The sequence below is a fragment of the Pleurodeles waltl genome, chromosome 3_2, assembly GCF_031143425.1.
Source record: "Pleurodeles waltl isolate 20211129_DDA chromosome 3_2, aPleWal1.hap1.20221129, whole genome shotgun sequence".
Taxonomy (NCBI): Eukaryota; Metazoa; Chordata; class Amphibia; order Caudata; family Salamandridae; genus Pleurodeles; species Pleurodeles waltl.
The window spans coordinates 8,996,964-9,018,394 of NC_090441.1; positions in this window are offsets into that span (position 1 = coordinate 8,996,964).

The following is a 21,431-nucleotide window of genomic DNA, read 5'->3' on the forward strand; positions in this document are numbered from 1 at the left end:
TCCACTGCCCAAGCGTGGGGTAAAAATGCACCAAATTCAGAATCCATCAGACTTTTTGGAATGTCTGATGCCATGATCTCTACCTTCCTTGTGGCCATCCATGAGTCTACCTTGCCACAGACACAAATAGGTGACTGACCATCTCCTTTGCCAAGGCCACTATTTAAGCCCAGGTAAATTGCTATACATTGACTGCCAGGAGACCAACTGCAAACAGCTCCTTACCCTAAGGGGACAAATGCACGCTAACCTTTCGTGAAACATTGATCACCCCTCAAAAACAGCAATGAGTGATAGTCTTCATGCAAGATTTATCAAATACATTTCTCATGTTACTTTCCAGGCCCATGCTACTTTCCAGGCTCCTGGCAGAATTGTTCAGACTCCTTGAAGAGGAACATGCCCTTCAAAAGCTTTTGTGAACAATATGCGAACAGGCAATGATTGTCTTTCAAAACCTTTTTTTTCAGTCATGCAATCTCAGCCATTCACATCACAAATAAGTCTCTCCTACTAAAAAGTGCTAAGTCATTACCCCACCATGAAGATATGAGCGCTCATGGCAGGAGCCCCAGCTCACCACCTCCTCTTCAAAATGGCACAGATGATCCAGCTTTCGTGCCCATGATGCCAGCCCGATACCTTTGGACACTAGCTGCCCTAGCCAATCTTCAGGCATCGCCCTGGCTAAACACAACCTCTGCTCTTCTTACAAATGATTAGCTAAGAATCCACATGCTGTCTGGAGCCTTGCAACCTAATGCAGATAGCTGAGAGAGGAGGAAGATATCATCTTCACACAGTACACAATAAGAACTAGAACAGTCCGTTGTAGATGAGATTGGGCAAGCATAGTGGTCACGGCAATCGGATTTGCGTCACCCCATCTTCTAACCCATACCTGTGCATGTACCACATTCTCCATGGAAATGGCTAAACTAATTCGAGACCACTACACAGTGAAAACGTTATGACGATAATGCTTTATGCATTGATAAGACTGTGATTTAGAATCATGGCAAAATGTGCTCTGTGTCAAGGTTTGCCTTGAACGTTTCCAACTTTGTTGGCGCTTCATGCAGCTCTAGCCCAACTCACCAAACTAACAGTGGTTTAAGCCACGGGTACCACTCCATAAGTAGTGTCACTCCACTACCCACCCTGGTAGAAAACACCACTCAGATGAGCAAAATTGTGGTAACATGCAAAATATTTATTGTACAGCTTAACTGGTAGAACCAGACAATATGAATGACAATACGTATCGAATACTATTGAGCCAGTAATAATTCTTATTGGATCTAATGAACCACTTGAACCCTAGCAAATGTCAAAGTACAGGTGACTAACCTGCTTCATTATACTATTGAATAGTGCCAGCCTACGGGTAAGTCAATAAAGATGGTAGCAAATTACTAGTATTATGATGCCAATCGAAACCAATTAATACACACAACTGGCAATTTCAATAGTAATTGGCCATTCTATAGCATTTTGAAAAGAGCATTTTGAATAGTTCTAAATATATTCTTGTTTGCTAATCCAGGAACCTCCACATGCAGAATCACAACAGACATTACATATGGCGGTGGTGTGCCTGGTTACAATGGCTTGCAAGGGACTTTCCAGCACTTTTAGCCAGATGGAACTTACACTGAACACAAAATGGCGAAATACTACAATATTATTCCCCTGAAGTGACAGTATTATATTTAAACAGATAAATCATGACACGAGGACTTTACTGACGTTGCACAAAGATAGAGGCTTGATGGTGGAAAACAGCTGGGCAGAAGGAGATGCTCACATATAAAAGAACATTTAACAAAACATTTTAACGCGAGCACAAATGTGGACATGAGGTCCATGTTATGGATAGTGCATTGAGAACTCTACATGAGATGGTAGAGTAAATTCTCCATATCCATTTAAGCTCCATGACTTTGACATGAGCTCAGCTCCATTGTGATAACATAGTTTACTTCTTTGAGGGAAAGGTGGCCACCATAAGGAACAGCAGATTATTCACGGATAAACAGTAAGTTCTCCCAAAAGCTCTGAGCTTGTAATGCTCCACCCTGGTCTCTCTTTCTACTTTTGTATACCTTTCTCCTTGTTCAGCAGAGGAATTTTCGCTTTTAAGGAATGATAAGCCCACAAAATAATTCCGTCAGGCTTCCAGAACTTTCTACTCCACGCCTCAAAAACAGGATTCATATTTCCTTTACAAGAGGTTGTAGTTCCTGAATTATTTAAACAATGGACTGCACAAAATGATACAGCTGCACAAGAGTCCACCTATGGTACCACAGCACAGCAAAAGCTTTCTCTGGGAAGCATGCACATTGCTATGGGATGAACATTTGAGTGGCAGGCCCGCTGGAGTACTGAGTTATCGGAAAAAAAAGAAAAAAAAGAAAACGTTGGTTGAGCAACTGTAGGGGGTTGGCTTGGGGATTATTTAACATGTCATTAGTGGTGTAATATGTGAGGTCAAAAGTAGTGCATGGCAGGGACAGGGATGCAAGTGATAGTTAGCTCAGTAAAGTGATGAACATACACACATTTTTTGTAAAAAATGTTTTTTTTTTTTTTTTTTTTAATTTTTACAACTGACACCACTTAACGAGTGACACTCGGTACTCGGCTCGCCAGGACAATAACAGGACTTACCAAGGTCTTTCAGAATACAGTACCTATGGTCCTTGTTCTTCATATTCCTTATTTTGTGACATGAATAAAACACTGGCCTCCTTTACCCACTTGGGATACAGCAGTACTTTTAGCACAATTTCCCTACTCTGAATCTTCTCCATTCAGCCCCATACTCTAGCCTTGAAAAAGTCACTTGTGTGACGAAACACGTGTTGGCTGTGCTTGATGGACGTGTCTTTCTACTTACCAAACTGCTCTTCAAAATAAAAGATGTTTTCCATGAGAAACGTGACAGACTGATGTGCTGGACTCTTCATATTTTGAACTTACTGTTTTTGTATTACTGCTTTATACGCTGTGTGCTGTGGTCACATTTGTCCAACATATACATAACGTAACTTTAACCTTTGTTTTTTTCAGTGAATATATATACATATATTCACTGAGAAACCAAAGGTTAAAGTGACTTTATAGTTTTCTTATACGGGGAGGGGGTGCACATGACAGAATCCCCTGGGGCCAAAGTCTAATATTAGGTGAGAGGGACCCATGGCATCCCTCCATGAGCCTCTAGTGGCCTCAGAGACCCCATCTCCTGGGGGTCTGTTTTAAAAAAAATAAGGTGAAGAGCATGGTCTCCCTCCCATAGTCTTAACAGAAGCAGGGACCTCATCTCCCAGGCTTTTAGTGGGTGCCCTGGTGCCCACCTGAGGTACCCACCAACAAGTACTTTGGGGGCCACAGAAGGAGCACCAAGGCCCCTGCAGCCCTAGCCGGCTCCCCAGCAAACTGTTAAGTATTACGAGGTGGGAGATGGGGTCCCTGGGGCAGATACCAACAGTGGGAGAGGGGTATGTGGCCCTTTCCCTTTTTTTGTGTCCCCGAGGGATGTGGTACCCAAGACCTTTAGAGGCTTGCGAGGGGGCTGCATGCTTTGGTCCCATTAATAATCATTATGGCCCTTGGAGATGGGCTCCCTAGTGCCCATTGCTGGTTTGGGTAGGGGAGACGCACGCCCCCATCCTCTTTAATTAATACTGAGCCTCAGGTGGAATGGGGTCCCTGGGGCTCATCAAGGCTGCACACACCCCTCCCTTTAATAATCATTTTAGCCCTGGAGAATGGGTTCCACAAGGTCCATTGCTGGCACCATCCCCTTGAATTAACATTTGACTGCAGGTGATGTGGTCCCTGGGGCCCATCTGAGACTCAGGAGTGGGGCACACTCCCCTCTGTGTGAGTATGTGTGTGTGTGTGTGTATGTCTATAGATACATTCACAGAAAAAAACATAGTTTACAGGGACATTATAGTTAGGAAATAGAATTTAAAAAACCTAGAAATTCACTTAAAACCAAAGGTTGCAGGCATGTTATAGTTAGGCTCACATTTTAAACATACAAATCCATAGAAATGTAGATGTTATAGTTAGAGTTATTTCAAGTAATTATATCTTGTGCCCTTAGGTAACTAAAACTTGCAGCCTCACCATGCACAGTTTGCAGTTTTACTGCGAATATTACATAGGTATTATTAATGATGTTATCAAAGATGTCATGAGTGCTGGAATATGTGGGGTACTGAGCAGTGCATGGTGAGGTTTTTTTTTTAATCACTATGGGGGTCATTACAACCTCAGCGGTCTTTCAAAAAGACCACCGAGGCTGCGGGAGCCAGAATACCGCCATTGCCGGCGGTATTCCTGGCTCCCTATTATGACTTTTCCGCTGTGCCAGCACACGGTAACAGTGTTACCGTCCGCTGGCCCAGCGGAAAAGTCACATCAACATTGCTGCCGGCTCGTAATAGAGCCAGCGACAATGCTGATGTGCAGCGGGTGCAGTAGCACCCGTCGCGCATTTCGGGCAGTGAAATGCATGACGGGGCTATGCCTGGGGGCCCCTGCACTGCCCATGCCAATCCCCAGGCACCGCTGCCCTGGGGATTATGACCGCCAGCTTACCGCCGGCCTCCAGGGTCGTAATGATCCCCTATGTGTTAATCCTGCCCTGCATATTGAAGAGGCCAGAATCTTGTTAAGAATGCCTACCCAACTAGAGTACTTTCTACTAGCTAATTAGTAAGTGCTACCTCGTTGAGTAAATGTTTATTGCATCTCCTACACTACAGCTGAGTAAAAGATGCTGAGCTAACATCTCCAGTGACGTTGTGTGTCTTTAACTTTGCTAAAGTGATTGTTCTTTGAGTGCCTCCATCAGTTAATTTTACAAGGTGGAACTGCAGAGAAAACACAGTTGGATGATTTCTACTTTACAGAAGTGAGGGGCATATTTATACTCTGTTTGCGCCGGAATTGCGTCGTTTTTTTTTTACGCAAATCCGACGCAAAGCTAACTCCATATTTATACTTTGGCGTTAGACCCGTCTAGCGCCAAAGATCTTGGAGTTTGCGTCATTTTTTAGCGTGGACACCTACCTTGCGTTAATGATATGCAAGGTAGGCGTTCCCGTCTAAAAAATGACCCCAAGGCATGTGCGCCTTATTTAAACTCCCGAGCAAAAATGGCGCACGGGAGTGGGCGGGTCAAAAAAAATGACGTCCAGCCGCTTTTGCGTCATTTCTTAACGCCTGGTCAGGGCAGGCGTTAAGGGACCTGTGGGCTCGGAAGGAGCCCAGAGGTGCCCTCCCGTGCCCCCAGGGACACCCCCTGCAACCCTTGCCCACCCCAGGAGGACGCCCAAGGATGGAGGGACCCATCCCAGGGAATTTAAGGTAAGTTCAGGTAAGTATTTTTTAAAAAATGTTATTGTGGCATAGGGGGGCCTGATTTGTGCCCCCCTACATGCCACTATGCCCAATGACCATGCCCAGGGGACAGAAGTCCCCTGGGCATGGCCATTGGGCAAGGGGGCATGACTCCTGTCTTTGCTAAGACAGGAGTCATGTCAATGGAGGGTGGGAGTAAAAAAAAATGGCGCTAATCGGGTTGAGGCAGATTTTTTGCCTCAGGCCGACCTGCCCCATTTTTTGATGCCCAAGCTCCATTTTCCCCTACGCCGGCGCTGCCTGGTGTGGGTCATTTTTTTTTACGCACACCAGTCAGCTCCGCCGGCTAACGTCATTCCATAAATAAGGCGCCCGCATGGCGCTTTGGAATGGCGTTAGCCGGCGTTAACATTTTTGACGCACAACTGCGTTGGCGCAGTTGTGCGTCAAAAAGTATAAATATGGCCCTAAGTGTTTCTTTGTTAACTGAAGGGTCCGCGGGGAGCTTCAAGGCCCCCGAGGTCCCACCGGCTTCTGTCTCCTGCAGGAGCCAGTATTACTCCTGCACACAGGGAGCTGCTGTCAATGCAGCTCCCTGTGTGTGGGAGTACTACTTCTATCTCTTCCCTTGCCCGCATATTTGCAGGCAGGGAAAGAAATGAAATCTCTGGTTTCAGCAAGCGGGAGCATTTTTAAAGCTTCAGCTTGCTGAAAGTGGAGTGTTAGCTTTTGCTTGGTGGGAGCTATTTTAGCTCCCACCAAACAAAAGGGAACAGCCACCTCCTGAGGGTGGGCCGCTCAGGAGGCAGCAGGATCCAGCCCTAAGGGGTGGCGGTCCCCAGGGCCATATATGGCTCCAGTAGAGAGGCTGCGCAGCCCCCCTCCTTTAATCTTCATGGGCCGGCTCCACAGAGGTGGTAATCCCCAGGGCTGCAAATGGCTCCGGAGGGGGCCCCTTCCTATTATTTCACTAAACGTTTTGGCCCCAGGAAGGTGGTGGTCCATTGTTATTCTCATTATTTCCCCGGGGAGGTGGTGGTTCCTAGGGCCTAGGGAGGTCTGCGTGCCCCCGACATAATTTGTTTTAGCCCAGGGGTAGGGTCTGCGCTTCCCCACCCACGTCTAATGTTCTTGCACCAGGGAGGTGGTGGTCCCTGGGACCAGTAGGGTCCTCGTGCCATCCCTAGTATATATTTAATTTATAGCCCCAGGCAGGAGGTGATCCCCGGGGCCCAGAGGGTTCACAGCGGCCCCCTGAAATCCTATTATAAGCCCCAGGGAGGTGGTGATCCCCAGGGCATAGTTATGCCCTTAGAAAGGGGCCTTATGCACCCCCCTTCTATTTTTTACATATGCCTACATGCCCCCAATTAAAAGAAGCTGGGGAGCCTACTGCGATATTCACAAATAATCACAAATTTTGCAGTGAGTTAAAAAAAACAGTTTTTGCCCTGGCTGGGTCCCAGGGGGACCCCTTGACCAAGGCCAGAAGGTTAGGATAACTGTACCCTGCCCCCTTTTCTTTTTTACTTTTGTTTTGGGACTCGGCTGAGTTCAAGTGTTGATAGCCAATCAAATCTCAGCACGAGATTGGGATTATTTGCAAAGTATTCACACTTCTAGATATCCAAGTTTGGATATCCTTTAATATCTCGAAAACTACCAAATGGATTTACCCCAAATAAGTAAATTCAAGTTTATTTATTATGTTACGGAACTCTGTAGAGGTCCTCATATAAAAACCAAGTACATAAAAATAAAGAAATAGTGCAATGTTTTACATTGTATCCTATGGAACTTGTAAAACGGCTGGGATATCCGTCACTTTTGTGATGGAATAGCCCATCCGCCAAGGTCGTAATTAGGCCCTTAGTGTAACTGGAAAGTGCAAGTTCACTTTATGTAACCTCCCCCTTAATCCGCTCAAGCTAAGGAGTGGCGTTCCAAGGCATTCATGCATTATCTATTCAAGCTATCAATACCAAATATTATTCTAGTATCCTACATTGCAACTTTAATCTTTGCTAAAAAGAAAAGATTTTTACAGAATATTTCATTTGGGAGTTTCTTACATCCCTTGCCCCCATGCCACAAATATCCCAGTAATAAAGTTTTAAACATTTTAGAACAAAATATTTAATTTAGGGGTGTGTTAGACCTGGCAGCATTTTGACGTGTATCCCCTGTCTTTTTGCCTTCTGAACTCTTGTTTTTATGGTATACTGGACTCTGTTTTTGCTGGTTTATTGTCTCTGCACACTTTACCACTACTGATCAGTGCTAAAGTGCAAGTGCTCCCTATGTAAATTGTATTGGTGATTGGGTTAACCATGACTGGCATATTTGATTTACTGGTAAGTCCCTAATACAGTGACTAGAGGTGCCCAGGGCCTGTAAATCACATGCTACTAATGGGCCTGCAGCACTGGTTGTGCCACCCACATTAGTAGCACTGTAAACATGGCTCAAACCTGCCACTGCAGTGTCTGTGTGTGCAGTCTTAAACTGCCAGTTCGACCTGGCAAGTGCACCCACTTTCCAGGCCCAAACCTTCCCTTTTTATACATGGAAGGCACGCCTAAGGTAGGCCCTAGGTAACCCTATAGGCAGGGTGCAGTGAATTTAAAAGGTAGGACATACACTGGTGTGTTTTATATGTCCTAACAGTGAAATACTGTCAAATCCGGGTTTCACTGTTGCAAAGCCTATCTCTCTCATAGGTTAACTTGGGGACTGCCTTTAAATCACTTCAAAGCACAGATTCCTGTTGAGGGCAGATAGAAATTTGGAGTTTAGGGTCTCTGAACTCACAATTTAAAAATACATCTTTTAGTGAAGTTGGTTTTTGGATTGTGAGTTTGAACATGCCACTTTTAGAAAGTAGGCATTTTCTTGCTTAAACCATTCTGTGCCTGTTTGTGGATTCCCCGTTTGGGTCAGTTTGACAGTTGGGCTGTTCACACCTCTCCTCTAGACATTGACACAAAGGGAGCTGGGGTGTAGCCTGCATATCCTGATGAGCCATCTGAGTTAGGACTGGTCACTTACACCTGAAAGGACTGTGCCTGCCCTCACGCAATGCAGTCTCCAATCCCCTGGTGTGTGTCTGGGGCCTGGCCTGGACAAGGAAGGATCTTACAAACACTTGAGACTTTGCTTTAAAGTTTGCTAACTTCAAAGGCAGAAAGGGGTATACGTATTGGACCCAAAACCCCAGACTTTTAAAATCTTTTTGTAATCAAGAGGAACCTCTGCCCAGGAGAAGAGCTGAAGAACTTCAGGAGGAGTACTGTCCCTTGGCTGTGTTGCTTTGCTGGACTGGCCTGCAGTTGCTGCTTTTGCCTGAAAAGAGTGCAAAGGGTGAACTTTGCTGTGTGTCCTGCTTGAGAAAGTTCTCCAAGGGCTTGGAGTAGAGCTTTCCTCCTGTTGGAAGTTTCAGGGACACCAAACACTTCAGTTTCCTCGACCTGCAGCACTGGGAACTGTGTGTTTTGTGATGTTCAAGAGGAGAAACCTCAGCAACGCCTGCACAGTGACCTGCTGATGCAGCATGGAACCGCACTGCCCCGCTTCGCACTGCGACACTGGTCTCACCAACGCCTTCACCCAGCTGCTGCTCGCATCGCGACCTGTGGGCCCTACACTCCAGCATTGCCTGCTCACACCGCAGCCTGGGCATCCTGACGCCACCACTCCTGCTGACACCGGCGCTGCTGCCTGCAGTTTGGCCTGTGGACACCACTCGTGAGGGTCACAACGCACAGTCCCACCCCGCACCGCTGGCTTGGGCCTACCGACGACAGCACTTCAGCAGCGATGACGCCGCTGCCTCAACCGTGACCTGGTGACACCGCACGTCGCACCGCCCCACTTTACACCACAGCCCTGGTCGCACTGACACCGCTGGGCGCCGTCACTGAGCCACTGCCTGCACTGTTACCTGTGGGCACTTCATGTTGCACAGTCCTGCTTCGCACCGCAGCCCCAAAGCCATCCACGTGCTCCGGACTTCATCAGCCCAGAGTTCAATCTGCACCGCGTGTGAGTTCAAGGGCCCAAAGACTCCCACACCGACTCTGGAACCGACACAGCAACACCTGCGATGCCGCTCTCCGGAGCTCACCGCAAGGATCACGACTCCCTGCAATTCCAAAGCTTCTGTTTGCGGGTCTTCCTGACACCGTAACTGGCCCGCGATGCCGCGGCCAGCCTGAACTGTTGGTTTTGTTGATCACGACGCCGTGATTGCCCCAGATCCAGCTATCGCCTTCAAGGAACTGTATTTTTGAGTAAATCTTGAAAAATTCATATGTTTATTAGTGTATTTTGGATTTTTAGCGCTCTTGGTCTTGTTTTATATAGATAGATATTGGATATTTTTCTTAAACTGGTGTGGTGTACTTTTGTAGTATCTTCACTTGTTACTGTGTGTAATGTGCAAATGCTTTACACATTGCTTCTGAGATAAGCATGGCTGCTGGTGCAAAGCTACCAAGGGGGTTAGCAGGGGTCATCTGAGCTGGTATCTTCCTTATACTGACTAGAGTGAGGGTTCCTACATGAACAGGGTGCAAATTGACTGCCAACTAGAGACCCCTTTTCTATCAGGGTGCATGGAGTGACTTTAGTAAAGCAGAGGTGGAATGAATGGACAACTGTTTACAGATCGGTCTCAACCAAATCATCCGGAACTGCGAAAATGCCGGACAGACAAATAAAGCATGCTTGAGATCCTGTGGACCATTGTTACACAGATTACACTTTGCTGAGGAACCATAACATTTAGCCAAAAGAGGGTTCAAAGGGAGGGAGCCGCACCCTAACCAAAACCGACATATCCCATGAAGCTGAGTCCAGGAAATGTAGGGCTGTGCTTTATTGATTATACAAGAATCGATAGCCAAGTGGAGGCCCTTCATTAGGGAGCAAGCCTCCCTATCTGAGTTAAAGCTCAAGGCCCAAGTCGCATGTTTTAAAAAAACTTTTAGTTGTTGACTAGAGAAGGTGGAAATCAAGGAGGAATCTAATTGCAACAACCCTACCACAGCAATAACATTTCAATAAATTGTTGATTTCTCTTTTTGGCCCTCTAAAAAAAAATTCTTAGCCATTACCTTAATGCATCATGTTCACCGTTTACAAGGCATACAATCTAACAAATCACCCCTGCAAGGCCCTGAACATAAGCACTTCTTAACCCAAATTCTAATCTTTTTTTTTTTTTTAAACATATTTTATTGATTTTGAACATAACAGTACATACCGTTGGGTGTGCTCCTCTTACTTTGTTGTTATTTCAGGGACAGTATTTATATGCAGTTAGATATCACTATTTCCAGCCATAGTACCTATACAGACAGTGCTCACTCGGTCAAGTACTGCATACAGTGGTGCTATCAACTTCAATTTGTTGCATCTGCTGCTTGTAGTTTAGGTGTTCTGTGTATATGTTTCGTCCTCTTTCAAGGGGGCTCTCCCATACCAGTATCTGAACCCCACCCCTCTTCTTGTGTGCGTAGCTGTAACTGGATATCCTAGTAATCCGGATATCTATCATTGTGGTGAGCAATCCTCAAATGGGTGCTATCTACTATCCTCTCCTTTTGTGCCGTTATATGTGTTAGGTGCAGGGGGATTAGTCTCCTAGGCTTTGTCTCAGGTGCCAGTGTGCCCTACTCAGGGAGATGATTTCCTGTCTCGGGGTGCATCACTCAACCTGTCCCATTCATATACTAGAGTGCCCCAAGCCAGCACTCTTTCCATCAACCCCTAGCCTCCCGTGGCTTTGCTGTATCTCACTGTTTCCTCCGCTTTTGCCCATTTCAGGACCTCCCTTCTCCTTGATCTCTCCCGTGGGCCCCAAGACTCTTTCCAATTCATTGCTATTTCTCTTTTAGCCAACAACAGAGCCAAATCCCCGAATTGGTCAGTCACTCTATTGCGGCCTACATGCCTGTAACCCCCAAGTAAACATTATCTCGGAGTGTAGGGAACCTCTCGGTCCAACACATCTGCTAATGCGTTGATGGCAGCCTCCCAGAATTCCCTCAGTACGGGCAGGACCAGAACATGCGCAAAAAAACTGCCTCTGTGGCTCCACATCTGGGACATTTTGCCCCTATTATCCCAAAATGTCTCAGAAGTCTGTCTGGTGTTAAGTATGCTCTATGTAGTACATAAATGTTTATAAGTTTGAATCTACCATTCCTTGAGGCCTTTGGGGCCCAGGTTAGGATTCCCTCCCAATCCTCATCAGTGAGTGAGATGCCAAGGTCTACTTCCCACTTCTGTTTAAGAGTGGTGAGTGGCGAGCATAAAGCTTTCCGAATTTTCTTGTAGAGGCATGTCACTGCCTTGTAGGTGCCCATGGCTCCTGTCAAGTATTGACATGTCTCCGGTGGCGGGGGGGGCGGCTCTGCACGACCAACTTGCCAGTGCACCACAATCGCCTTGGTGAGCGCTCCGTAGAGCAGAAAGTGGCCTGTTGGGAGATCGCAGCAATCATGGAAATCTGCAAACGGTAGGAGGGTATTAGCCTCATATAATGTACCCATAGATACCACCCCATTCGCCTCCCAGTTTGATAGCCGCCTCCATTCTCCTTCATGTGGTAACACTATTAGGCACTGTAGTGGGGTTTCTGGTGCATAGGGTTTCCCACTCTTTGCACGCCGAAGATAGCGCAACCAGCATGTATGCATAACTTTCAGTTTGTTGGAACTAGCAGATGTGGGGGGGGGTAGCTGTAGGATCAATCTGGCCAGTGATGAGAGATCTGGGGTGAAAGGGGTGAGCTCCGTATCAGGCATTGCTCGGCAAGCCATCCAGCGAGTCACCCATTGTAATTGCCCCACCAAGTAGTAGGACTCAAAATCGGGGGCACCAGGCCACCCTCCACCAGCAAACTCTGTAGGGCAGAGAACGCCAGTCACTTTCTTTCAGTCCCCCATAAGAAGCCGACCATCATTGAGTTGAGCTCCCTAAAGAATGCTCTCGGGATCCTCAGTGGAAGAGTGGAAAAGAAGTATAGCAGGCGGGGTAGGGCTATCATCTTCAGGAGTGCGAGTCATCCTATCATCGCCAGTGGGAGGGATGCCCAGAATGTCATAGCACTACGGAGGCCTTTCATCACCCGTATTACATTCCCCTCCAGTAAATCTAGCCGATTATGATAAATGTGGACTCCTAAGTATGCTAAGCATCTCGGTTCCCAGTTCAGATTGTCGAGGTCGGAGGGGACTGCTATGCCTTCCTCCTGTGGGAATAGGCTAGATTTTTGCCAGTTAACTCAAAGGCCGGATAGAGCACCCAACCTCTCCAACAGCCTTCGTGCCCCATGTAATGCGTTCCCTGCGTTTTCCCCAAAACGTAGAAGGTCATCAGCATAGAGTGCAAGGTATTGGGTGTGGCCCGCTGCTCCAATCCCCCCGTAGACGTTTCCCTTCCTAGCTATACAGGCTAATGGCTCGATAGCATGAACAAAGAGCAAGGGGGAAAGTGGGCAGCCCGTTCCGGTACCCCTCTCCACCTTATAGCTCTCTGACATGGTAGTCCCTGTGCAAACCCTGTATGTGGGATCTGCATAAAGCTGTTGGGTCCACACAACAAATTGGTCATCAAGGCCAAATTTACGAAGCACTTCATTTAAATAGTGCCACTCCATGCTATCAATAGGTTTTTCAAAGTCAATAGCGAATATAATCGCATCACGTTTATCATAACCATCACCGTCTAGGATTGAGAATAGCCATTGTATGTTAGTAGCCGTCTGCCTCCCAGGTATGAACCCAGCTTGATCTGTATGAAATAAATGTGGCATATATTTTAAGAGGCGCGTAGCTTAAGTTTTACTTACTATTTTATAATCCACTGACAACATCGACAAGGGTCGGTAAGATATGACATCTATGGATTGTTTCCCTGGCTTCAACAGAGGGATGACCAAGGCTTCACGGGCTGACGCAGGGAGTGCTCCACACTTCCTGGCCTCCTCATACATCTTGACCAGTTTTGGACCGAGCTTGGTTGTATATGCTGAATAAAACTCAATCGGAAACCAATCTGGTCCCAGGGTTTTATTTCTTGCCATGCTAGCGGCTGCGTCCTTTACCTCTGCAAGCATGATCACAGCGCCCAGCTCTGTCGTCTCCTGCTCGGAGATAGTTGGGAGTACAAGAAGTGACAAGAAATCCTGGATGTCTCTAGTAGCTGATTGAACTTTGCTAGTGTAGAGGTCAGCATAATAGTTATAAAACTCCCAGTTGATATCCTCCTGAGTAGTGATGCTGAGACCTGTGGGGTTGGCCAATTCCACTATGATCGAGCTCCTGCATGTGGGGTTTGCCAGCCATGCTAGTAAGGAACTGGCCAGGTCCCCCTCCGAGTACGAGTGATGTATGCTTTATAGTCATAACATCGTAGTCGTTCGGTTGCTACCACTGTTTTTTTTACCTGGCGGCGAGTAATGCTGCCTGCAGGTCTGGGTCCTCTGGTCGCCTCTGTTCAAGTGAACGCAGCTCTAGTTCTGCTTGCCCTATGTCACGGAGGAGCGCCTGAAATGCATCCCATTCTAACAATCTGGAGTTTGTCGTGCCCTCATTTGTCTCAAAGTAATCACTGATAGCAGTGCTGATGGCCTCAGCAAAAACCTGATCCTCCAACTGTGCAGGCTGGAGCCGCCGAGACCACCTCAGCATCAGTAGAAGGGGGTTATGATCCAAAATCATTTGGGTCAGATACTCAGTCAAATGTGTTGTCTCATGTACGTCTGGTGAGAATAGTAATGTGTCCAGTCGCACATGGAGGTCATGCATTGAGGAATAGAAGGAGTAGTCCCTGTGCTCCGGATGGTGAGCTCTCCAAGAGTCAATCAGGCCCCAATCCCTCTGACAGTTTTGGTGTAGGCTAGCCGTCCAGTTAGTCGAGGAAGATGGAAGCAGGGGATGCGATCTATCCAATACTGTATCTGCAATGCAGGTAAAGTCCCCTCCCAATAGAATGGACCACGTGAGGTGCCTAGCTAGTCGCTCAGAAAGGGATGCCAGTAAATTAGATTGGTCTGTGTTAGGGCCATATGTACTTCCCAATACTATTTCTCGTCTGTCTAATTTGCCTATGGCTATGGTATAACTCCTTAGGGGGTCGTGATGGATGTGGTGTGTTGATATGGAACCCCATGTTTAACCCATAGTATCGTCCCTCTGGCATATGCTGTCATATGTGTAATAGACCTAGCCCCCTCCACCGGCGCCGAAGAACTCGCCCTTCAATAGCATCTAAATGTGTCTACTGCAGCATAGCTATGTGAACTCCTCGCCTGGTAAGGTGTGAATTTTTTTTATGTTGTTTAGACATGGGCCTCATCCCTGTAACATTCCAGGTTAGGACCTTAATCTTCGGTGGGGTGGCCATTGGAGGGATAATGTGTGACATGATGGCAATCTTAGGGGCTCACCACTTGTTCTGGGGGTACCCCCAACTTTATGCATGTATGAATAAGCTAGGCAACACACTATAGCTTGAACATAAATAAAATAAAAATTTTCCCACCTCCCCATCCCCAGGGCAAGAGATGTGGCGCTCTCGCCCAAACTGTTAAGCAACCAAGAACCAAACTTGTTCCTGCCATCTACCCTTCAGGCTACAGAGTATGAGGGGGTGGTACCTCTTTTTCTACAGAGTAGTGGGCTCCAGGGATCTCCAGCCCTGTGTCGCCCTTCTTTTCTTGTGTCTGCAATATAGAATCCATATGTAGCAAAATTATACGTAGGGTCATGCAGTCAATGCAGGGGAAGGCGCACCCATCCCCGCGTCGCCTGGTGGGCCACGGTCAGTGATACAGTATTATTATTCGTTGAAGGAGTGCCACCGCAGCAGCCAGGCGTCTGTTCACAGAAGTTCATCTTCTGTGCTTGGGGTGACTACAGGGAAGACCACACTTGAGCGGGTCGACGTCTCAGATTCACTGTCTGATTCTGTTTGCTCCCTGCACCTTTCTCGGGTCGGAGATATATTATTCAATGAAGAGCCTCTCAGTGATGTGACCGCCGCCACCACTCTCTGTTGCTCCTCCTGCGCTTCCTCAGCAGAGGGTGGGCCAGTCTTGGTTAGTGATTGTCACCGGTGGGATTGAGGTTGTCTCTTTCTTTTCTGATTCTGGGAGGGGCCACCCAGGTCGATGTTAGGCGAGAGCTCCAGCCAGGACCATGCTTCCTGTGGCGTGGCGAAGAATTCCACTCCTGTCGGGGTAACCACTCTAAGTCGGGCAGAAAACTGAATTGAAGATGGGATCTCTGGGTCTCTAAGTTTCCGTTTGACAGTTACAAAAGCCTCTCTCTGTATTTGGACATCTTTAGATAAATCAAGGAATACAGAGACCCTGTTTCTGTCTACCGTGAAATTCTCCTGTAGGCTCGCTTGTTGCAGTAGTTAATCCGGGTCTTTGAAGTGGAGCAGCCATGCTATTACTGTCTGCGGTGGAGCCCCCGGGGGTGGGGCTTTCATAGGTACTCTATGGGCCCGTTCCAGTGCGAAGAAGGGGAAGAGCCCCTCCGAAGCCACCACGGATCTGAGCCAGGTTTTCAGGTAGCACACCATGTCTGAGCCTTCAACTGTTTCAGGAAGTCCTACTAGTCTGATATTGTTGCATCGCGCTCTGTTTTCCGCGTCTTCCGCCCTATTTTCTAGTGTTTTTAAGCGGGCTTCAATGGCTGTCAAGCAACCATCTGCCAGAGCCAAGGCTGGAGTTGCTAATGAGATTTCCCTTTCCGTCGTGGTGACAGGCTCTGCCAAGTGTCCGTGGTGATCACAAAGGAGGCCCAAGTCTATACTTAAGGTGTCAATCTTGACCTCCAGCGCTGTTCGAGACGCCGCTATGGCCTGTAGCACGTCCTGTAATGTAGAAATGGTGGTTATTATGTCCATTGTTGGTGGTATCTGCTCTGCCTCCCCGCTGGCTGCCTTTATACCCCGGAGGCCCCCGAACATCTCCTCCTTTTCTTTTAGGGCTTTCCCCATGGTATGTGACGAATATGGTGAGCTCCCCGGATCGGGTGTTCCTCTCAGGAAGTATCGTTGATCCTCTCTGGGTTGCTATTTCCTCAGTGCCCTCTGCTTCCCCGGCCACCGCTCTGTGTCTCCTCGTCAACACAGGTTGGAGCAAGTCTCCTGTTTTAGGTCAGCTCTGATCACACGACTTCCAAAGGCCACAATCCCTCATGCATGGTCGTATGGATGTTCAGATCTGCCTGGACCACTCGATCTGGTCATCAATTTCTCGTGGGGGCTCTTAATGGGGTCCCCTCCATTTCCTCCTCCGGGTTGCTCAGGGGGCCCGGCTTGGGGCCTGGGGGGGTGGGTGCCCTCCGTGCTCTGTCCTCCAGGAGGGGCGTAGTGCTGCCCGTTTGCTGCCCTTCACGGCTCCTCGCCGCTTCCTTCCCACTGTCCAGACTCGGGAGGCTACAGAGTGAGACTGGCCCCTAATGGCGTGGTTCGCCTCAACGTGTGGTGCAACCCCGGTCCACGAATCCCTAAGGCCGGCTCACCAGTGGCTGCAGGGACCCGCATCTATATCAGGTTCCCCTAGGTTTGCATCTTCTTCAGGTGCACTGACTAAGAGGCCGCCATTTTAGGGTGGGCAGCCTCAGCTCGCGGCTCCCTCAGCGGCTGTCTGGTCCTTCCCATCAACCGGCGAGCCTACCTGAATGGGCACTGTGGTCGCGGGGTCCCAGGGAGAAGCCCCCGACTGTCCCCTCCTTGCAGGATGGGCGAATGGGGGTCCGACAAGGCCTTGGGTCTCAGAGCTCTGATTTCTTGCTTCCTACACCATTTGTTGTATAGCCATCAACCCAAATTCTAATCTTAAAGCTGCCACTAAATGTCCTGAGTTAACAGAGGCCAAGCTTCTAAGAGCTCTGCCTTCCATCCTACTTAAAAAAAACAATTTGAAATTTTGAACCATTCAATGCCATACATAAGAGTTCCAGGTATCTTAGCTCAAAAGACCTCCAATAAAGGGGCAAAATGCCTCCCCATGGCCCTATAGAGGTAGCCAAAGCCTTTAATCCGGGATATGGCTTTAAACATGTTATTTTTCATATGAGCTTTGTCACTTAAGTTACCACATACGATCTTTCCCAGGAAGATATACTGCATTACCATTTCCAATTTGTGACCCCCCCAGGAACCATGCATGGTTTCCATATTTTGTTTATTTCCTCCCATGGGCACACATGACTATGCTTTTGGATATGTTAATCCTCAAAAGGTGGCTTTCACCAAAAAATGCCTGCAGGCCACTTCTAAGGCCTTTTGGCTTAAGGTCAAAGATGAATATATCATCTGTACACAACAAGCAGACAATGGGTTTTCCCCGGACCAGAGGAGCAATACCTTTGCTCTGAGATAAAAAATCCTGAAGATCAGAAATATATAGGGAGAAGAGAAGAGGGGCAAGCAAACACCCTTGCTTTGACCCATTAAGGGTCGGTATTATTTGGGATAAACCGCTATCCCCAACCAAAAGGATTCTGCACCTAGTATCAGTGTGGAGGTCACAAACTAACTCTAAAAGAGGGCCTGGCATACCCAACCTAGCAAGCTTATTCCACAGTGTGATGTGATCTACCTTATCAAACGCTGTGGAAAAGTCTATGAATGCCAGGTACACTGTTCCCCCCCGAACCTTAACGTATTTTTAGTTTATTGCTTGGAGGGCAGTCATATTATCAATCGTTCTATGCTTTCACCTGAAACCCATTTGCTCCATTTGGATTATTTTATGCTCTTCCGCCCAATGGTTAATCTGGGTAAACAGTCAATTTGCAAAGACTTTACCCACTGCATCCAGGAGAGCGATATGGTGACCATTTTTCTGAAGATTCTGATCGTCCTTCTTAAAAAGTGGGACTATAACACTCCCCTTCCAAGAGGGTGGAGATTTTTGGTCTCAAAGCATCTTCTGAACACCACGCAAAGGATTTTACTCCAGATTGGACCACTTGATTTTATAACAGTAGCTGGGAATTTATCAGGATCCATGGCAACCAAATGGCGCATTCCCTTAATTATTAGTTCTATCTCTTTCTGAGTTGGTGAGCCCCACTGCAAAGCACCCTCCAATTATTGGTGACTCCCACATTTGCCATATATAGCCCCTGAACGAAGGTGACCCATTTTGATTCTTCAATGGCAACGGGGAGGAATCTAGCCCTTGTAATGCATCCCTCCTCTACAAGTGCCCAAAAGGACCTCGTCTGGCCTTTAAAGACTGCCTCTCTAAGTTTTATACAAAATCTATCCTCCTCCGCTCTTTTTAAACGTGCCTTCAACTGACTCCTCTTCCTTTTAAAAGGTGCACTATGGCACGCCTCTCTGGACTAGGAGCAAAATATTGCACCCTCACTAGAGAATCTATTTCCCAGTTTAAGCAGAGGAGGGGTCTAGGGATCCCCTTTGGTCTCACAACTGTAGCCATATGCTTAACAGCTTTAGTTAACAACTGCATAAAAACAGTAGAACATTCTGTTTCTATTGCCACCCAATCAGGGAGTTTCTCAAAGGTAGCCTCTAGGAAGTCTCTAAGGTCTACAATTGCCTTGGGGGTCCCAAAATGTCCTTCCTGTTTCTCTACAGTACCCCACAGCCTCCCCATCGAACCTCAAAAAATCAACAGGCGACTTACTAAAGTTTACAGAAAGAATGAGGGGATTATGGTCACTGAGAGAGGATTCAACAACCTTTAGATCACTCAGCAGCGAAAAGGAGGCACAACCCACCACTACATAATCCGAAATTGATGCACCTGGGTACTTTGTGGGTAAATGAAGCAAGGGAATCAGAAGGGAGCCTCCAGTTCACTATCAAACACTCCCCCTCTTCCAACAACGCCACCAGAATTTTCCCTCTCTTGTTGGTTTTTATTTTTGGAGGAAAAATAGCTCGGGGTATCTGGAAAGCATCTTCTTTTTCAGGGTCCTGCAACGGATCCAACGCCTAAATTAGCTACCTATAAATTCAAATCCCCTACAAAAACTATATACAGGGGAGTTTCGTTATCTGACTCTTTCATTATGTAAGAGAAAACCTTGCCTAAGAGTCCATCAAAAATGGCCTCCGGCAGTACGCAAGCATTAATCAACAAAATCAGTGGGATTTTCCGATTATACCAAATAACAAAAAGGGCGATCTGCGGACAAAAAGCGACTTTACTAAAGAGTCTAGGGGAATTAACATGGGAAAAGCACTTTGTTTGACCCCCTCTTTTCTCAATCCCCACTTGACGAATCGCCACAAGACCGAACTTGACACTAGTTTTGGAAATTTTCATGAAGATTCGTCAAACGGCAGCAAAGATATAGGTAAGTCAAAAAATGCCTTTTCGAAGGAAATTAGGTCCTAGCTGTAACTACCTACTGGCAACCACTAGTAGATAATATACATATAATACATATATTGATCTCACTGGAGGCCTTTAGAAAAAAAAATATATATATATATATATATATATATATATATATATATATATATTTATTCCCAGACGGTCTTCCTTTAGGACCCCCTCACAGGGCCTAAAGAGGCAGGGTATTCCTATCCTGCTCCCTTTTATTATTTTTAGCTTTTAACTTCTGGATAGGTGACTAAGGGGGTCATTCCGACCCTGGCGGTCCATGACCGCCAGGGCGGAGGGCAGCGGAAGCACCGCCAACAGGCTGGCGGTGCTTCCTGGGCGATTCTGACCGCGGCGGTAAAGCCGCGGTCAGAAAAGGGGAGCCGGCGGTTTTCCGCCGGTTTCCCGCTGGCCCAGGGAATCCGCCATGGCGGCGCTGCTTGCAGCACTGCCATGGGGATTCCGACTCCCTTCCCGCCAGCCTGTTTCTGGCGGTGTCCACCGCCAGAACCAGGATGGCGGGAACGGGTGCTGTGGGGCCCCTGGGGGCCCCTGCACTGCCCATGCCACTGGCATGGGCAGTGCAGGGGGCCCTGAGATTTTCACTGTCTGAAAATCGCGACGGGTGCCACTGCACCCGTCGCACCCCTGCAACTCCGCCGGCTCCATTCGGAGCCGGCTTCATTGTTGAAGGGGCTTTCCCGCTGGGCCGGCCGGCGGTCTTCTGGGGGTCGCCCGCCGGCCCAGCGGGAAAGCCGGAATGGCCGCTGCGGTCTTTCGGCGGGAACCGCTTGGCTGGCGGAGACCGCCGACCGCCGCGGTCAGAATGACCGCCTAAGTCCCTGAGTCCAGTAATGGTTGCCAGCAACAATTTCCTTCATGCTGTTAGCAACCAGTCAGACAGCTCGCTTCCATAGGAGCATGTCTCTCAAGGGAGCCAATTGGCCCAAGGGACAAAAGCTCCCTAGGCCAATCAAAATGCTCTATTTTTTAAAACTGGCCTCCAGCTACTCTCGCGAAAGTCCCTCCAACCCAACCATCTAGACATGGAAATATTTTTCCCTTAATATCTTAAACAATATTGAATGGATTTACACCAAATCATGAAAAGTACATTTTCTGGTCCAAGATCTAGCTTCTTGCCAAATTTGGTGTAATTCCATTGTGGTAGCGCTGTTTAAATAGGCTACGTAAAATGCGTAGGGATTTTGTGTTTTAGGGTCCCCCCTTTTTTTTCACCAACACTTGACGGATCACCTCAGATCAAACTTAAAAGTAGGTTTTTTTTTTCGAAAGTTTTGTGAAATTTTGTTAAACAGTACCGAAGTTATTTGCAAAACAAAAAAGGCATTTCCTGTGGAAATGCTGACCTAACTATAACCGTTACTGAGATATATTAAGGATGGGTTGAACTTTTAATTCTGCATTGGAATTGGAGGAATTTAGTATGCTGTGTTTCTCATGTAATGCAGAATTTCTAATAAATTCCTCTGCTCCAGTGGCAGAATTAATCAGCACTGTGATTGTTTTTTAAGCAGGGCCGGAAGAGAGAGCAGTCTCTCTCTGTTTAAAAACAACTGCAAATTAAACTTTAAACTTAAGTGATTTTAATAAAGAGTGACTGCTCCCTCTTCTAGCCCAGTTTAAACCACTGTAGTGCAGC